Source organism: Equus quagga, chromosome 15 (assembly GCF_021613505.1).
Source record: "Equus quagga isolate Etosha38 chromosome 15, UCLA_HA_Equagga_1.0, whole genome shotgun sequence".
NCBI lineage: Eukaryota > Metazoa > Chordata > Mammalia > Perissodactyla > Equidae > Equus > Equus quagga.
In genome coordinates this window covers 82,967,325-82,983,708 of record NC_060281.1, presented here as the reverse complement: position 1 = coordinate 82,983,708, position 16,384 = coordinate 82,967,325, and the positions used below count along the sequence as shown (strand labels likewise).

Genomic DNA, 16,384 nt, shown 5'->3' with positions numbered 1-16,384 from the left:
CCACAAACTTCTTCTTCCAGCCGCCCCGTTGTAAGGTGGCTTCTGCAGGTCACCCCGTCTCAGGAGGCTCAGGGCCTCGCCCCTGGCCCGGGGGTGACGGAACTGACTCTTGGACCCAGATGGTCTGACCTCAGAGGCTGTGCTCACGACCACCATGGTGCATGCACCTCCCCGCATCGCGGGTCACCGTGTCTGGCCTGCAGCATCTTCCCAACAGCAGCCGCGTCCTTCCTCCTTCTCGTCTCTTACACATGGCCTCCATCTTTCATATCCCTGTCGGGTCACCTCCTCCATCACTCCTTCCCTGAGAGCGCCATCAGTGCCACCCTCACAGGACCCTCTCACAGCCTCCGGCCTCCTCCACCTGATCCCCCCCATCACCTGCCCCTTTGCTCACTGGCCAGGTGACTGGTGTCCCTCTCTGGTCCTTTCTCATGTCCACTTCCATTTAGAATCTGTCTGCCCACAGTGTACCCCGTGAGTGTGTTTATTCTCCCGCTGGCTCACGAGGTCCCTGGAGGCAGGCAGAAGGCGTTGGCCACTGTGAAAACCTGCGTGGAGCGAGGATGCTCAGCGGAGACGAGCCAGCTGCCCGACACCCGGTCTCTCTGTGGGTCACCTTGGAGGCCAGGCAGGCAGGGACAGTGGGGAGAGGAGGATGCCGGGAGAGTAGAAGTCACGACCTTTGGCCCCCGAGCTGGGGGTCTTCTGTTTGCCCCCTCAGACACACCCTCCACCTCTTCTGCCCTCCCACTCCCAGGTGGGTTCAGCTATGGGGAATCACCCAACGGCAGCAAACAGAGGGCGTCTGTGCTCTCCAGCGTCTGCCTGCAGGGCAGCCACGGGTCAGCCACCTGCCTCAACCAAAGGGCCCTTGGGACACCCTCTCCACCTGCGGCCCTCTCCCCCTGCCGCCCTCTCCACCTGCCGCCCTCTCCACATACTGTCCTCTCCTGTTCTGGCAGCAGCTCCCTGTCCTGCCTTTTCGGTCCCAGAGGAAACAACAGCTCCCACCATTGCTAGCCCGGCATGCTGTGCATTCCTGGGTCGAGGGCTCAGCACATCTTTTCTGTAATGGTAAGACAGTAAATCTTTCAAGCATCCAGGGACTATGGTTTCTGTTGCACCTACGCAGCTCCGCCTTTGTGTTTCTGAAGCAGCCATGGGCGATACGTAAAAGAATGGGCAGGGCTCTTCCAACACAACTTTATTTTTCAAACCAGGGGGAGAGCTGAATTTGGCAGTCATTTGCTGATCCCTGCCTTGAGGGTCACATTAAATCCTGCCCCCACTTTGATAAATAATCCCTTTCTTGGAGTGAGCAAGTGCTGGGGCCCTGAGGAGACGGCGGCCACGTCCCCGGGGGAAGGAGAGGCTGCCTGGGAGAGTGTTGGGGGAACGGGGCCCAGCTCCAGCATCCACGCGGCACACTCTCCCTGGGGTCCTCCTGCAGGATCTCCTTTCCCCATCCCTTCTTCCCAGGAGCCAGGCCTTGGGGCTGGGGCTTCCCTTGGAAGGGCTCCAAGTCTGTGCTGGCTCCTGGGGGCTCAGTTCTTCTTTCTGTGCTTCCTAATGACCCCTTTCTCGATAGATGGGGAGTTGCCACCTGGAGTCTTAAACAGGAAGGACTCTGAGTTTATCTGGGCTCCGTGGAAAAGAACATTCTGATTGATTATTAATGTCTGCCCAGGGTGAGGTGGGAGGGAAGGATGCACGATTGCTATCTATTTGCCCTCTGTGAGCTAAGTGGACAAAGTGACTCTCATAATTCACACACGGTCCAGCCAAGCTCGTCCAGACCTTGAGCTTGGCGGCCAAAGAGCCAGACAGTAATGAAAAGGGACTGCCCGCTACACAGACCCCCTCCCCTAATCAAGCCAAGGGAAGCCCACAGCCGTGACTAGCTGAGGATTCAGGCCACACCCGCAACAACCCACATTATCCTAGAAGATGAGAGAGCCGAGGAGGATGAGTGAGAAACAAGGGCAGGGATGTTAACAGGAGGAAAGAGAGATAGTGAAGAGAGAAGGAGGGAGGGCAAAGCAGGTGAGGCATTGAGATGGAGAAGAACTGAGAAAAGAGGGACAGCAGGGGGTGGAGACAGCCTGTAATGCCCCATCCGCTGTCAGGGAGCCTCAGAGGCCCAGCCTCAAGAATCAATGAGTCCCTCTTGGTCACGTCCAGTGACGGGGAGCTCACTACTCAGTAAGACATTCGGGGTCTGATCTAATTGCTTTTCTTCTTTGGACCCTGAGCTGCAGGGCCCTCAGAAGTAGTTAAAGCCACCTTCCCCTTCCTGGCATCTGTAGACCAGGGAGTGACTGTTCTAGAAGGGACTCAGCTAAGGGTCCACAGCCCCTGACAGCAGCCGAACCAGGGTCCTCATCTCCCAGGGCCTGGGGTCTGCTGCTTTTTTCTCCTACCCAGAGAGCTGCCTCACCAGGACAGCCACGTGCCGGCCCCAGGTCTGCTCTCTGGAGCGGCAGATAAGGGTTTCCATGTGCCACCTGTCGGGTCTGCCCCCAATTTTCTCACCTGGTGCCTTCAACCCTTTCTCAGGTGGGAAGTTTCTCGTAGCTCCCAGGTCCTTCAGAACGCCAGCCACTGTCTCCCGGGAGTTTTTGAGACTGCTGTCTGCAGCAGAAGTGGACCCTTCACTCCGAAAGAGGGTGGCCAGGCTGAACACAGAGGCCGTCCCGCCCTTCAGGGGGCTGACATCAACCCCGGAGTTCTCGCACCTCAGCTTGGACCCCTGTCTGCCTGGTGTTCAACATCGAGTCTGCAACTTCCCCATCTGTCACATGGGGGCCCCGCCTCTCTCGTCTACTCCCTGGAGTCATGTGAGTCCACCCAGCAGACATCACTCACTTTATGACGACGTCCCTTCACAGCAGCCCTGTCCCCTGTGGACTCTGGTGGAGTTCCAGTCTTTTAGGTTCATGGACTCAATTCCAACGTCATGGGGCGGGGGTGGAGGGGCCTGGGGCTTCCCACACAACATCATGCATTTCTCAGACACCAGCAGGGTGTGGAGAATTTGACACAGTCAACTCTGTTCCAACATGATCTGCCCGGAGACAGCGTCAGATTCCACAGGCAAAGGACTCGGTCCCACCAGGCAGCCTCCACTTCAGACGCAATCCCGAGTCTGGGCTGCCACCTGTGCTCTTACGGACCGGCTACAAACCAGAGGCTCCCACAAGCCCCTCTTTGGGTTTCATGAATTTGCTAGGACGGCTCACAGAACTCAGAGAAACATTGACTTCCTAGATCACCAGTTTGTTAGAAAAGGATATGACGCAGCCAGACGGAAGAGATGCACAGGGCAAGGCGTGGGGAAGGGCTCTGCCCTGTTCTCTCTGACTCCCTCCGCGAGTGCCACTGTCCCCACGTCTCCACGTGTTCACAACACGGAAGCTCTCGGAACCCCGTCCTTTTGGGTTTGATGGAGGCCCCAGTATTTTGGCATCACTGATTAAGTCGTTGGCCATTGGTGATTGAACTCAGTCTCCAGCCCCTCCCCCCTCCCCGGAGGTCTGGGTGCGTCTGAAAGTTCCAAACCTCTGATCACACGGTTGGCGCCCCCTGGCCACCAGCCCCTCTCCTTAGGCGCTTTCCAAAAGTCACCTCATTCACGTAACATCAGCTTTATCGCTCAGGTTTTGGGAGCTGTGAGTCAGGAACTGTGGACGAAGACCAAATATATACGAGAAGTATATTTTGATCATCTGAATGACCAAATACATATTTCTGCTTATAAATCACACTATGGCACCCAGGTCAAGTGAAATCTCCGAATGCCTTGCTCATTGGTGGCTGACGAGCCAGCACCTCCCCTCCCCCACCCCCACCCCTGCCTCCACCCCTAGAAGGTGCTACGAGTGTTTCTTGGAGAAATGATTAGAGAGAAAAATCTTGGCTCCTCCAGCACATTGCCTCTCTCCTCTCCATCTCTGTGGTTGTGCCACTGGCCTAAGTTGACCACCCGACCCTTGCCAGCTACCTCACAGCCTGATGAGATGCAGGACCTCACCAATGAGCCTTGTGGCCCAGTCCTGGATGGGCGGTAATTTCTCTCTCGCATGCCAGCATCGACTGATCTGTAGTTGGGAGCTGCCTGGGGTGCTGTACCGAGAAGGAATCTGAGCTGCCCCTGGACTAGCAGGAAGGTGTACGGTGATTGACTAGCAATGTCTGCCGTGGACACAGGAATGGTTAGGGGTGCTGCCTGTGCCGAGTACTTGCTATTTCCAGTCTGCTGTTCCCCCTGCCACGGTGAAGCAAGAAGCTGGTCGGACTTCTACTGGGAGGCTCCCCTGACTGCATTTAGGGTTTGAGCGGTCCATCAAAGGGTTATCTTTCTACCCCTGCTGTTTTGCTACCTGGAGCTGTACTAACGCAGTAGCCACTAGCCACATGCGACTAGTTAAATTTAAATGAATGAAAATTAAATGAAATGAAAACTTCAGCTTCTCAGTCGCCCTAGCCGCATTTCAAGTGGTCACACGTGGCCAGCGGCTACCATATTGGACAGCACAGACGCAGAGCACTTCTGTCATCACAGAAGGTTCTGTTGGATGGAACTGGACTGAATCAGTGGTTCTAGTAGGTGGCGATTGTGTCCCCCATGGACATGTGGTAATGTTGGAAGACATCCTCAGAGAGAGGGGTGCCTCTGGCATCTAGTGAGTAGAGGCCAGGGATGCTGCTAAGCAGCCTACAATGCACAGGACAGCCCCATCGCAAAGAATTATCCAACCTCGAATGTCCACAGTGGGGAGACTGAGAAACACTGGTCTGGAAAAATCACATCAAGTGGAGGGGAGCATTAAGGGGAAAAAAAAAGAAGCAAACTAATCTTGTTCTGAACAGTAAACAGATGTGACATAGAACTGAGAAAATAAGCCAACCCTCTGTTGACAGAACAAGAAGAGAAGTAACTCTTAGACTCTTCACCCTCTTAGGAGCTCTGTGGCCCCAGGCAAGTCACTAAACCTCTCTGATTCTCAGTTTCCTCCTCAATGAAGCTGGGACCGCATCACACACACACTCCCTTGATTATCAGTAGATTGAACAGGGCAGTGAGTGTGAAGGGGCTTTGGTCTCTGTTCCTGTAAGAAACAGTGTTGCAGAATTCATTATCTTAGCTCATGTTGTTTATTAAACTAGATGAAACATACACGCCTCCGACAGAAAGGCACCAAGTCCCAGTTTCATTTCACCGATGACCTTGAATCACTTAAACCTCTAAATGCCACTTCCTGATCTGAAAAATGGGGCCAATAACTCACGCCCAAGCTCACAGGAAAATTCAGCGTGAATGAGACATTTAACCGCATTGAGCGACCGTCTGTCCCTCAACTCAACAGCTAAGCCAGTTGGCCTCCAAGAAATGGAAACTCAAACCCCAGCTGGTATCAGAGAAACAGCTGAACGTGCCCTCGGTCCTTTATGGGCGGGGATAAATTCCCCTGGGACCCTGGCCCTTGAAATTCCTCCTTCCCTGAGTGAGAGCACTGGCCGCGTATTTGGTAAACCCACACTGCCAATCCTCCAGCGTCTTTCCTTCGTGATCAGGAATTTTGGTTCTTCAAAGGAATTGAGGGTCAGTGAGAGTCACAGTGACGAGCGGAGTGGAAGAGGAAAATGAGGGAGCGGAGAGAGTCCTGCGGGGGCGGGAGAGGTGATTCAGAAGAGGCTGATGGTGGCTCTGGATCCTTGAGACAGAATGGGGGGTGTGTGTGTGTGTAAGAATCTGCCTTGATGGTTATGAGATGCCCCCATTAGTTCTCATCTCAAGGACCTTGTTTGTGTAATAAAGTGCATTTTCATTACTTGCAACTGAAATTAAAGCTCAGATTGAACCCCTTCCTTTGAGATTTCAAAGATGATGACGGAGAAGATTTTGGGCTGAGAGTAATAGGGAAACTTGGGTTTTTATTCCTACCATGAGCCCCAGGCTGCTCCCTGAATGCCAGCCTGGAAGGCAGGGGCTATTCTAAGTCCAACGCTCTCCCTGCAGAGCTGTGTGTCCTTGAGCAGTTGCTTCCCTTCTCTGTGCCTCAGTTGCCCTATCTGTGAACACGTGGGGTTGAATTCGTCAGTACCCGGGGACCCTCCACTTGTCTCAAACTCGCCTTCTCCATTTTTCAAATAATTCAATGTCACGTAGGTTAAACGTGAAGGGTACCATGAAAAGACAAGGAGGAACCTTAAATGCACATTCCTAAGTGGAAGAAACCAATCTGAAAAGGCTACAGACTGTATGATTCCAATTCTATGACATTCTGGAAAAGGGAAAACTATGCAGCCAGTAAAAAGATCAGTGGTTGCCAGGACAGGAGGAGCAGAGAGGATGTTTAGGGCAGTGAAACTACTCTGTGTGATGCTGTGATGGCAGATCTGTGTTGTTGTCCATTTGTCCAAACCCACAGAATGTACATCACTGAGTGAACCCTAATGTCGACTGTGGACTTTGGGCAATAACGACGTGTCACCGTAGGTTCATCCATTGTAACAAATGTCCCCCTCTGGCGGGGATGTTGCCAGTGCGGGAGGCTGTGCGTGGTTGGGGGCAGGGGGTGTCTGGGAACTCTCCATACTTTCTGCTCAGTCAGTTTTGCTGTAAACCTGAGTCCTCTAAAAAATAAAGTTTATTCATTAAAAAAATTAAGGCTATGCCATATGCCGCAGCAACTAACCACCTGCTCGAACCACACCACTCAGACAGTTGCTTTTAGGGACCAGGTAAACCAGGACCCGCTGAAGGGCCGTCTTGTCATTGGCCTCGTGGAGACGCAGCAGAACCAGGAGGGTCTCTCAGGCTCTCGGGCCTCTGTTCTCATCTCAAAATGCCATCAGAAACGCCTGATCTGGGTGAGCAGGGGCCTTAGGAAATTTTGCAGACATCAGCCCTCCCAAAGCAGCGTGCATGTTTCCCCGTTTGACACAGCGGGTCCTGAGCAGCTGCCCCCTGTGTTTTCTTGGCTCACAGCAGAGGACGGGCGGCTCCCGCCTTCCGTGGGCACCAGAACCCCCTGAGAGCTCTTAAATCCACGCGCGTCTGGGCCCCCTCCCAAGACGGGAGGGTGGTTCCAAGACGAGCCTGGGAATCTGCGTCCTGAAAGGCCCTCAGGTGAGGCTGAGGCGGGTGGTGGACACCCCGCACTGGGAGGAGCCCTGCCGGGGACAGTCAACCCTGGGAGCCGCCTCCGGGATGGCGTCACCCAACCCCCTCAGGTTTCGGAAGGGGAAACCGAAGCTCAGATTGGGGCAGGGACTTGTCTGAGGTCACAGAGTCAGCAGAGCCCAGACTAGGCCACTCAAGGTGACCAGGCCTGTGTGCCTTGGCGACACGCAGCCCCTCAAACCTCAGGAGACTCTCCTCCACCTCCTTCCCCCTCCCCTCTCTCTCTATTATTTTCTAGAACTTACCCATCACCTAAACCACACGGGCCCTCCCCTAACCCACCCTGGACTCTTTATCCACATACAGAATACAAGTCTGTTCGGTAGCAAACACAGCCCCTGAGGCACCACCGTCCTGCCTGACACGGAAGCCCGCGGGGGACCCTCAGCCTCCGGAGCTGGCGCGGTGAGCGGCCTGGCATCTCCTTGGCTGGCCACAAAGTGAAAGCAGCAGGCCAGCTTTCCGGGCCCTGTGGGATGGAAGCCCAGGCCCCCGCCGGGTCAAGGCCAGCCTGGGCGGCTTGGAACCCACCCGGCTTTTCCCTCCCAGCCGCCTCTCCCCGAGAGCCACACGGAGGCAGCAGCCCCAGGCCCACGGCTGGGGTGGGGGCGGGTCGTGGTGACTCCAGGGAGGGGGCTCCACGTTTAAGCACAGCCTCCTTGGTGTCCCCACCATCCCCATTGTCCCTGAGGCCTGTGGAACTGCTCCATTCAAAGAGAAACCTGGAAAGGGCACCAGAGAAAAGGCCCCCTCTGGGACGCAGCATCAAGCCAGTGCCGCGTGAAATTCAAACTTTGGTCCAGGAGACACCATCTCTCCTCCCCGGCCGCCCACACATGCTGAGCTGGAATAAAAATACGCAAATACTTTACCATGAAGGCTTGTACTCAGCACGGTTGGAAACGTGAAAGGGAAGAGATTGGCTCCCTGACCGTAAACTGACAACCAGTTAAGCAGAAATCGCTGGTCGTTGAGGAAAAATAGGGACCCTGACGTCTGCCGGTTGAGATCCCACAGCGGAGGCGTCTCAGGCCTCTGGACATAGTTTTTTAAATGATTAGCAAACAGCTGGGTCCTGACAAGGGCGATCTTTCAAAGTGTCCACTCGCCCTCGTGCTTTGTTTTAAAACCCTTCCAGGAAATACTCTCGTTTTCTGAACGAGCGACAGAGGCAGCCAGAGAAGAGAAAGGTCTCGTAGGCTCTAAATCTTACAGGCTCTAAATATTTTAGGCCAGAAAGACCTAAAATAGACACAAAGACTGGAGGCCTGGCCCCTGAAGCACCCAAAAGCACATGCTGGAAAATCAGGCCCAACAGCTCGCGAGGTGCCCGTCGCCAAACCCAGCCCGACAGTACCTGCTCCACGCGGGGCCACCCGTCTCAGGAAACACTCCCGCCCAAGAGGGCTCCCCGGGTCGCAGGGCCGAGACCCCACCAAGCCGGCCAGCAGGGGCGGAGGAGAAATGTCAGCGCTCGCCTCCCCGCACCCTCACACACATCCCTTCCCTGCCTGCTCCTCCTCGTCCTCCCCTCACCCTCCCTCCCTCTGCGCCAATGTGATCGCAGCAGCTGAGTCGACAAGTCATTTCTAAAATTAGCCGGTGAGCCCCAGGTCTGGCCAGGAGACGGCAGCCCGGGGCGGCCGGTGACCAGGCCTCAGAGAGCATGGACATATTTGGTGGCGCGGCCCAGGGGAGGGGACAGCTCCCGACGCAAGCACATTCTCACCCGTCATCCTCGTCCCAGCGGGCCGCACCCCCGCACTCCGGCCTCTGCACTGTGCGGACAACCAGAGGCCACAGGACCCGGGCGAGGTGAGCCCGGGTCTGCACTCCAGCTGGACGCTGGGAAGAAATGATTTGAACCAATGCTGGTTCCTGCTAGGAAAGAACCGATGCATGAAAACGGGCCCAAGGAATACGTGGCAGTGATCACACGCCAGACCCGCAACTGAGGACTTAAAGGGACTCGCTTACTATTCCCGACGGCCCAATGAGGTAGGGTCTATCCCCACTCCCATTTGATAGATGGGGAAACTGAGGCACAGAATGGTTAACCAACTTGCCCAAAACAATGGAGAGGCAGGATTCGAACTCAGGTAGTGCTGGCCCCAGCGGGCACAGTCTTAAACACCACACCAAACAGGATGCTCTATAGACCGCTTCATTCACTGACGGGAAGGAGAAAAGCAGAGGCTTCAAAAGATAGACTGGACCATGCAGGTCCACACTGCTGGCGAGGAGTAGAGTCGGGACTGAAATCCAGGTCTTTCTGATTCTGAAGCTCAGGGTCGTTCGAACAGGACATGCTGCTTCTCTTAAGAAGCGTTTCGACTATTAACACCTGTTGTTACTCTTCTGTCCCCGTGGCGGGTAGAGTAACATGTTCCCAGAGCACTTATGTCCTTCTGGGTCCTGAGAATTAGCATCCAATTGGAAGTTCATCAAAAGACTAAGCAAAGCCCGCTTTGGACGTGGCAGTCTACACAATCAACACAACATCGGTGAGGGTCCCAGGGGGCACCCCTCCGAGGGTGGCGTGGCACATCTCAGGCCGCTCCCCGCCGGGTTGAAGAGGACAGGTTCCACAGGCTGCCTTCTCCACGTGGTGCTCCATCCTCTGCTGTTGAAACGTGAACCCACCTGCTGAGACTCGTCTCCTGGGGCTTTTCTGTCCTTCACATCTTTTCGTGACTGTGGGTCTTAACTGATGGGTGGGCATGCATAAATGACCCCCCGGGCCCGGGCTGGGGTCTCCGTAAGCCGCCACCTGCAATGATGGTTAGGTTGACCTTACAGAAACCGTCTGTCCCGAGGGCACCTGGCTGGTCTACTTTATTCCCCTCGTACCTGTGGGGGTGCATTTTCATCCCCCAGGACAATCAAGTATGGCTCTGACCCGGCTACGATTTAGGGTGGCCTTTGTAAATAACATTTTGTCCCCTGGTGAGCATTTATCTCCCAGTCTCCGGGCTTCGTTCCCCAGGTGGGAGGAAAGGACGAGAAAGTGGAGGCACTCGGAGCAAGGCCCCCAGAGAACGGGTCCCTTCTGGTGCTTCCCGTCCAGTTAGCACGGACAGTCCAAGGGGCTATAGGTCCTTTTGGGCAAAAACTGAGGGAATCATGACTGTGCACACCTGCCCTGGGGTTGTGACCCTTCTCCCTGGAGACCTGGCCTTTTCCTCAGTGAGTTCTGGGTCCACGAAATGGCAGAGTGGTTGTGACATTTTATTGGGGCAATTGACTCCAGCCGCCTGATCATCCTTAATTTCCTTTCTGAGCAGAACCCGTGAGATGCTACATTCTATTGGTCATCTCCGTCTGTCCCGCCAGCAGGAGCCCTGGGTGTCCCCCACCTCGCACACACTAGGAAGAGTGCTCACCCGCCTTCGGATGGTCACGTGCCGTCACCCGGCCTCTGGGGTTTGGGCTCCTATCATCCCCACTGCTATGGGAGAGCCATGTGCACATGCGTGTCTGTGTGAGCATGCATGCATGTGCATGTGCGTGTGCTGATAAACTGGAGGAAAGTCCCGTGCATGTCTGTGTGTGCGACAATCACGAGAATCCTTCCACTACTGCGGGGGCCTGCACTGTGTGTCACGGTCCCCGTGGGATGAAGGGGAGCTGTCTCTCTGTGTCTCTTTAAGTGGCAGTACACAGCAGGTGCTCCATAAATGCTTATGGAATGAAGAAGTGAATGTATGGAAACTGGGCTGGAGCAGGTGTCTGAGGACCTGGTCCCACATCATGCTTTCTTCAGATGTCTGTCTGTCTGTCCATGCCCTCCAGCCTGTGGTCCCTTGCTCATCCCAGCACAGGGCCGGGCTCTGAGGGGCTCATGGAATCACTGGTGCACAAGGCAATGAGTGAACAGAGACTCTAGTCTGGAGTGTGGAGGGGAGAGATCCCTGCAGAGGAAACCCCCCAGGGCCTGCCCTCTGACCCAGGTCCAAGGTGGTGTCTGTGCTGAGCTCTGGGTGTGGGGGCAGGGCATGGGCTTTGGGGCCAGGCCCAATCCCGACCTCGGGGAAGTGGCCTCCACTCACTGGGCCCCGGGGAGCCTCTCTGTAAAATGGGAAGCCCGGTCCCACTGACTGCTCCAGTCTGCATGGTCCATGGTAGGTATTCAGTGGATGTTTGTTGAATGACTAAATGACTGAATGTAGATCTATACTAGCTTTTCCTAACATCAGCACTGCCTGCAGAGGAGAGCCAACACTGAGCTTCCTCATGGTGCTGGTGCCCTCTCCCCTGCTGGACTTGAGGTGTCCACCTGGCCCTGGGGGGTTTTCTGGCCTTACTTAGTATACCCCCTCAAGCCCACCCACCTCTCTGAGTCCTTTCATCCCTCTTTCACTGTTCGCCACGGGAACTCCAGCATCCCAGCCTCCCCAGCACCGGCCTTCCCAGGCTTGCAGGAGTCAGGCTGGTGGTGAGTTTGCACCACCTCCTGGTGCCCTTGCCCGGGTGTGAAGTCCTGTAGCCCACGAGAGTGACCCCGAATGCGCAGACTCTCCTTTATGCAGCCTTACCTGATGCTCCCCTTGCTCAAACGTGCACAGCATCCCATCCCATGTGTCTCAGCTCCTGCCCGTCGGTGCTGGCTGGGTCCTGCAGCGCCATCGGGGTCTAATTCCTTTCCTCCCTTATCAGGCCCAGCACGTCCCCAGCTGGCCTATGACATAACTTCACCCTAGCCACAGGCCTAGTGGCAAGGAGGGGTGGAGGAGCAGGTCCTGACGGGGCCCACATGGCCACCTCCTCATCCTCAAGCAGGGGGGCTGCCATTTCTCCCTAGGAAGGAGCAGAACCTTCTGCAGCCTCGGAGAGTCCAGAGGATTCTGGAGATCCAAGGTTTTCACGGGCATCGGCTTGGATGTCCCCAGCCCATGTGACAAGGTCTCATTCTTTCCCAAGCAGAGTGCGTCTTGGCAAAGCAGACCTGCCTCGGTTGGGAGTTTAACCATCCTTGGAGCTTGTCTGGTCTGACTGTTAAGTCCTGGGTCCCGTCCTCAGTTTCCCCTCCCTCCCACTACAGCTGGGCCCCTCCTTACATACTACTGGCTTTCACACTTAGTTTTCAATGAGCAATTAATTTCTCTCTGATTTTTATTATCTTTTTCCAAAGCATCCTTTGAGCTTAGCAACAGCCACCCAATTCCATTGTCCATTATTTCTCCCATTTTCTCAAATGCTCGATGGGGCACACCAGCCAGTGCATTCTCTCCCACTGGTTTACCCTCCCAATTCACCTGTTGGAGCTTTGAATGCTGGGCCCCCCTCTGCACACCAGCGGCTATGTGTGTTCCACCTATTTCCACCTATGACCACGGCCAGCCAGGCAAGGCGTGGTCCAGCTGCCACCTCCCATCTTAGTGCCTGCTTCCTCCAACCACACCCGGGACCAACAGGTGCAGATCGGGTTCTCCGGGAAACAGACTCTGAGATAGAATTTAATGAACAGATGTTTATTAAGGAGCGCCCTTGCCACTGTGGAAGGATGGAGAAGGAATCAGGATTAGGCAGAGGAAAATGTGTAGTTCTGATGAAGACCCAAAGACAGCCTGGGCCAACCCACTGTGACCTCTGGAGCCAGGCTGGGACAAGATGGCCAGGGCTTCGTACCTCTGTGTCAACCAGCCATTGGATGTGGGCACCCTGGGTGGGGCATGACATCAGGCAAGGCAGCTCGCTGTGGCTGAGGCACCCCTGAAGGGGCTGGCGGCTGAGGACTGCACCCCTAGCAGCTGAGTCAAGGAGTCCTTTGATGGAGGAGGATCTAGACAGCACGTGACAGTATCCACTACAGACTCCCTGGCCCAGGGCATCCATGACCACGACTCTGGACCATGGTCTGCAGCATCGCTGCCGCCCAGAGATCTGCGGGTGGATGCAGAGCCCTATCCTCACCCCCGCATCCACTGACCAAGGCTGTGGGCAAAGGTGACTCTGAGTTGAGCGGGAAGCTCACTGGCGCCGCATTTCACGATTTCATGTCCTCATCCCCACGGTGTCTCGCGGATCTGATCTGCTGTCTGGAAAAATCTGCCAAATATACTGACATTGAGAAGGGGGTGAAGCAGGTGTCAGAGGCAGCCCTGGGCCGCGCGGAGGGCCAGGTCCCCTCCCGCGATTTTTTTTTTTTTAAAGATTTTATCTTTTCCTTTTTCTCCCCAAAGCCCCCCGGTACATAGTTGTGTATTCTTCGTTGTGGGTTCCTCTAGTTGTGGCATGTGGGACGCTGCCTCAGCGTGGTCTGACGAGCAGTGCCATGTCCGCGCCCAGGATTCGAACCGACGAAACACTGGGCCGCCTGCAGCGGAGCGCGCGAACTTAACCACTCGGCCACGGGGCCAGCCCCCCCTCCTGCGATTTTGACAGTAAGCCCTGCTCCCCAACCTTGGAGGCTAGCATTACCCTCAACATCACTTGGTCAAGCTCGTTTCCTGGCACAACAAGGCATTTGGCCGCAGCAACCACATGGCAGACCTCATGGTCTACGCAGACTCCCAGGAGTCAGAGCCTTGACCTCTAATGCCAGCAACAGCCTTTCACCTTTGTGGAGTCCCTGCCGCCACCATCCCCAACACACTGAGACTCTCCCATCCTCTCCCCAGGGCTTCTCAGCTGGGGGTGGTTTTGCCCCCTAAGGACATCTGGCAACGTCTGGAGCCATTTTGGGTCGTCAAGACTGGGGTGGGAGGATGCGCTGGCATCCAGCGGGTCGAGGCCGGGGATGCACAGGACAGCCCCTCCTCCCCAACTAAACATTACCTGGCCCCAAATGTGCTGAGGTTGACAAACTGTCTCCCGCACAGTTCCCACCCCGGGCTCCCGAGGACGGGGAGGGCCGTGGGCTCCTGTCACACTCCACCAGTACTGTCATAAAGTCTCTGCCAGGCAATCGGGGGCAGCATGGGGGAGGAAGGATGTGGGTATTAGTCTGGGAGTCACAGCAGAAAAGATATTCTCACGTCGGTTCATGCCAGCAGAGTTTATTAAAGAGACTGTCTACAATCATGGACAGAGGTTAGGAAAACCAACAAGGACAGTGTGGACCGCAGAGGCTGGTGGCTCCCAGCTCTGGCCGGATGCAGGAGGCGTCGTGTGCCAGGACGGCTACCCGGAGGGCTGGCTGACCGCAGCTGACCCAAGGTAACGTGGGTGGAGGGAGGCTGGAAATATTACCCCAACTTCTTTCTCCCCTGCCCTCTGGGCTCCTGCAGCGGCTCGCTTTATCTGAGCCCAGCCAAAGTCAGATACTAAGGGCGCCCGCTGGTCCAATCTACGTGGGACCACATGGACCAGCCTCCTGGGGGGAAAAGTAGAAATAGAATACACAAGTAACACAAATTCATCGCGGACAAGCTAAAGAAACCCGTCATGATCACCCAGAGAATCCACCTCATTAACCCCAGGCAACCCTGTTACCAATAATTTCGCCTTCTAGACTTTCTTCAAGGCAGAGACGCATCTTCCAAAAGGGAACACACATGGTCTTCCAAAAGGGACCTATTCCGCTTAATATACTATGAACGTCTTTCCACGTCAACGTTCTTCCAGGCCCAAGACTAAAGTGTCTTAAAATAGCCTACTAAAAATGCTCTCAAGATGGTACATTCGACTTCTTTTCTTTTTTTCTTCTGCTTTTATCTCCCCAAATCCCCCCTGTACATAGTCGTATATCTTAGTTGCAGGTCCTTCTAGTTGCGGCATGTGGGACGCTGCCCCAGCATGGCCTGATGAGCGGTGCCATATCCGCACCCAGGATCCGAACCAGTGAAACCCTGGGCCGCTGCAGCGGAGCGCGCAAATTTAAACACTCGGCCACGGGGCCAGCCCCCATTCGACTTCTTGTACAGGAAAAAATGTCAAATGTCTTACACACATGTACAGGAATACATGCACAGAATTACATGTGGGCTACAAGAAATACCATATAGTACAAACGCCTTCAAACCCTTTGCTCTCCCCGAGATGTGATCGCTATTCTGAATTTTCTTTAATCAGTCATTATTCTGAATTTTCCATTAATCATTCTCTTTTCTTTCAGGTTTATCATATATATAGGTATCCTGTGATAAAATACTACTTAGTTTGTCTATTTTGAACTTCGAATATAAATGGAATCATAGTATATGTATTATTCTCTGATTTGCTCTTCTCTCACTCAGTGTAACAGTTTGACGCTGGTGCACGCCCCCGTGGTTTATAAGTTGGCAGGCTGTGCAGTACTCAGTAGGAAAATGCTGCATTTATCCAGTCTACTGCGACGGGCACATTTCTGTGTGTTATTACCAAGAACGCTATGATGAACATCGGTGTACACACCCCCCGTCATACTTGTGTAAAAGTCTCTCTGAGAAGACACACACAACTAGGAGTGGAAACCACAGGTTGTAGCATATGCATGATGTTCACACTTTCTAGAAAATACCAAATGGTTTTCAAAAGGGCGGTGGCAACGTGCACAGCTCCCAGCAAAGAGAGTACAAGCCACTCCACATTTTCACCAGCACTTGCAAACGATCAGAGTTTTCATTTAAAATTTCTGTCTTTCTGCAATGGAAATTAGCAATTTGCAGTTCCCTGCTTACTAATAACGTTGTGCATTTTTTCATGTTTCTGGGCCCCTGACATTTCCTTTTCTGTGAATCGTCTTTTGCCTTCAGCCCACTTTTCCATTGGCTTAGCTGACTTTTTATTGATGTGGGAGTTCCTCATATGTCATCCACACTAGTCCTTCGGTCCTACATATTGCAAATATCTTCCCCTTGCCCTTGCTCCACGGCGTCTGAACTCTGTGTGTCTTTAAACAAACGAGAGTTAAATACTCATAATAGATCAAGACTTCTTTCTCGTTTTCAATTTTTCTCTGTCCCAGTTTGGAAGTTATTCACGATTTCTATCCTTTTAGTGATTGCCCTGGCATTTTCCTCTTGCCATTGTTTCTTAAAGCCTAAAATGATTCTAGATGTTACCCAGTTGACATTTTTTAAAAAGACTTGTCAGGCAGCCTGAACCAAGACAATAAGAAGACGCCTTGCTGTTTTCGCGGTTTCTATAACTCACATTCGCTACTGGTGCTCCCGGCAGTGTTGATCTCTGGCGAAGAGGCTAAGAGCTTAAACCTTCAATTCTCAAGTTTGATGACGAGCCTTAAGACTCCTTCCCAGCAAACTGCTCGGAGCA

At 54.2% G+C, this 16,384-nt stretch overlaps 1 protein-coding gene across 3 annotated transcripts in view; it reads right to left on the bottom strand.

Annotated features, from left to right (window-relative positions):
- Window positions 1-8,711, bottom strand: part of MYO18B (myosin XVIIIB) — a 249,548-nt gene extending 240,837 nt beyond the window's left edge. For all 3 annotated transcript variants that reach the window (XR_006885372.1, XM_046640628.1, XM_046640629.1), the window contains exon 1: window positions 8,547-8,711. The gene's annotated coding sequence lies outside the window, so the exon portion shown is untranslated. The remainder of the gene's footprint in view (window positions 1-8,546) is intronic.
- Window positions 8,712-16,384: the final 7,673 nt, after the last annotated feature.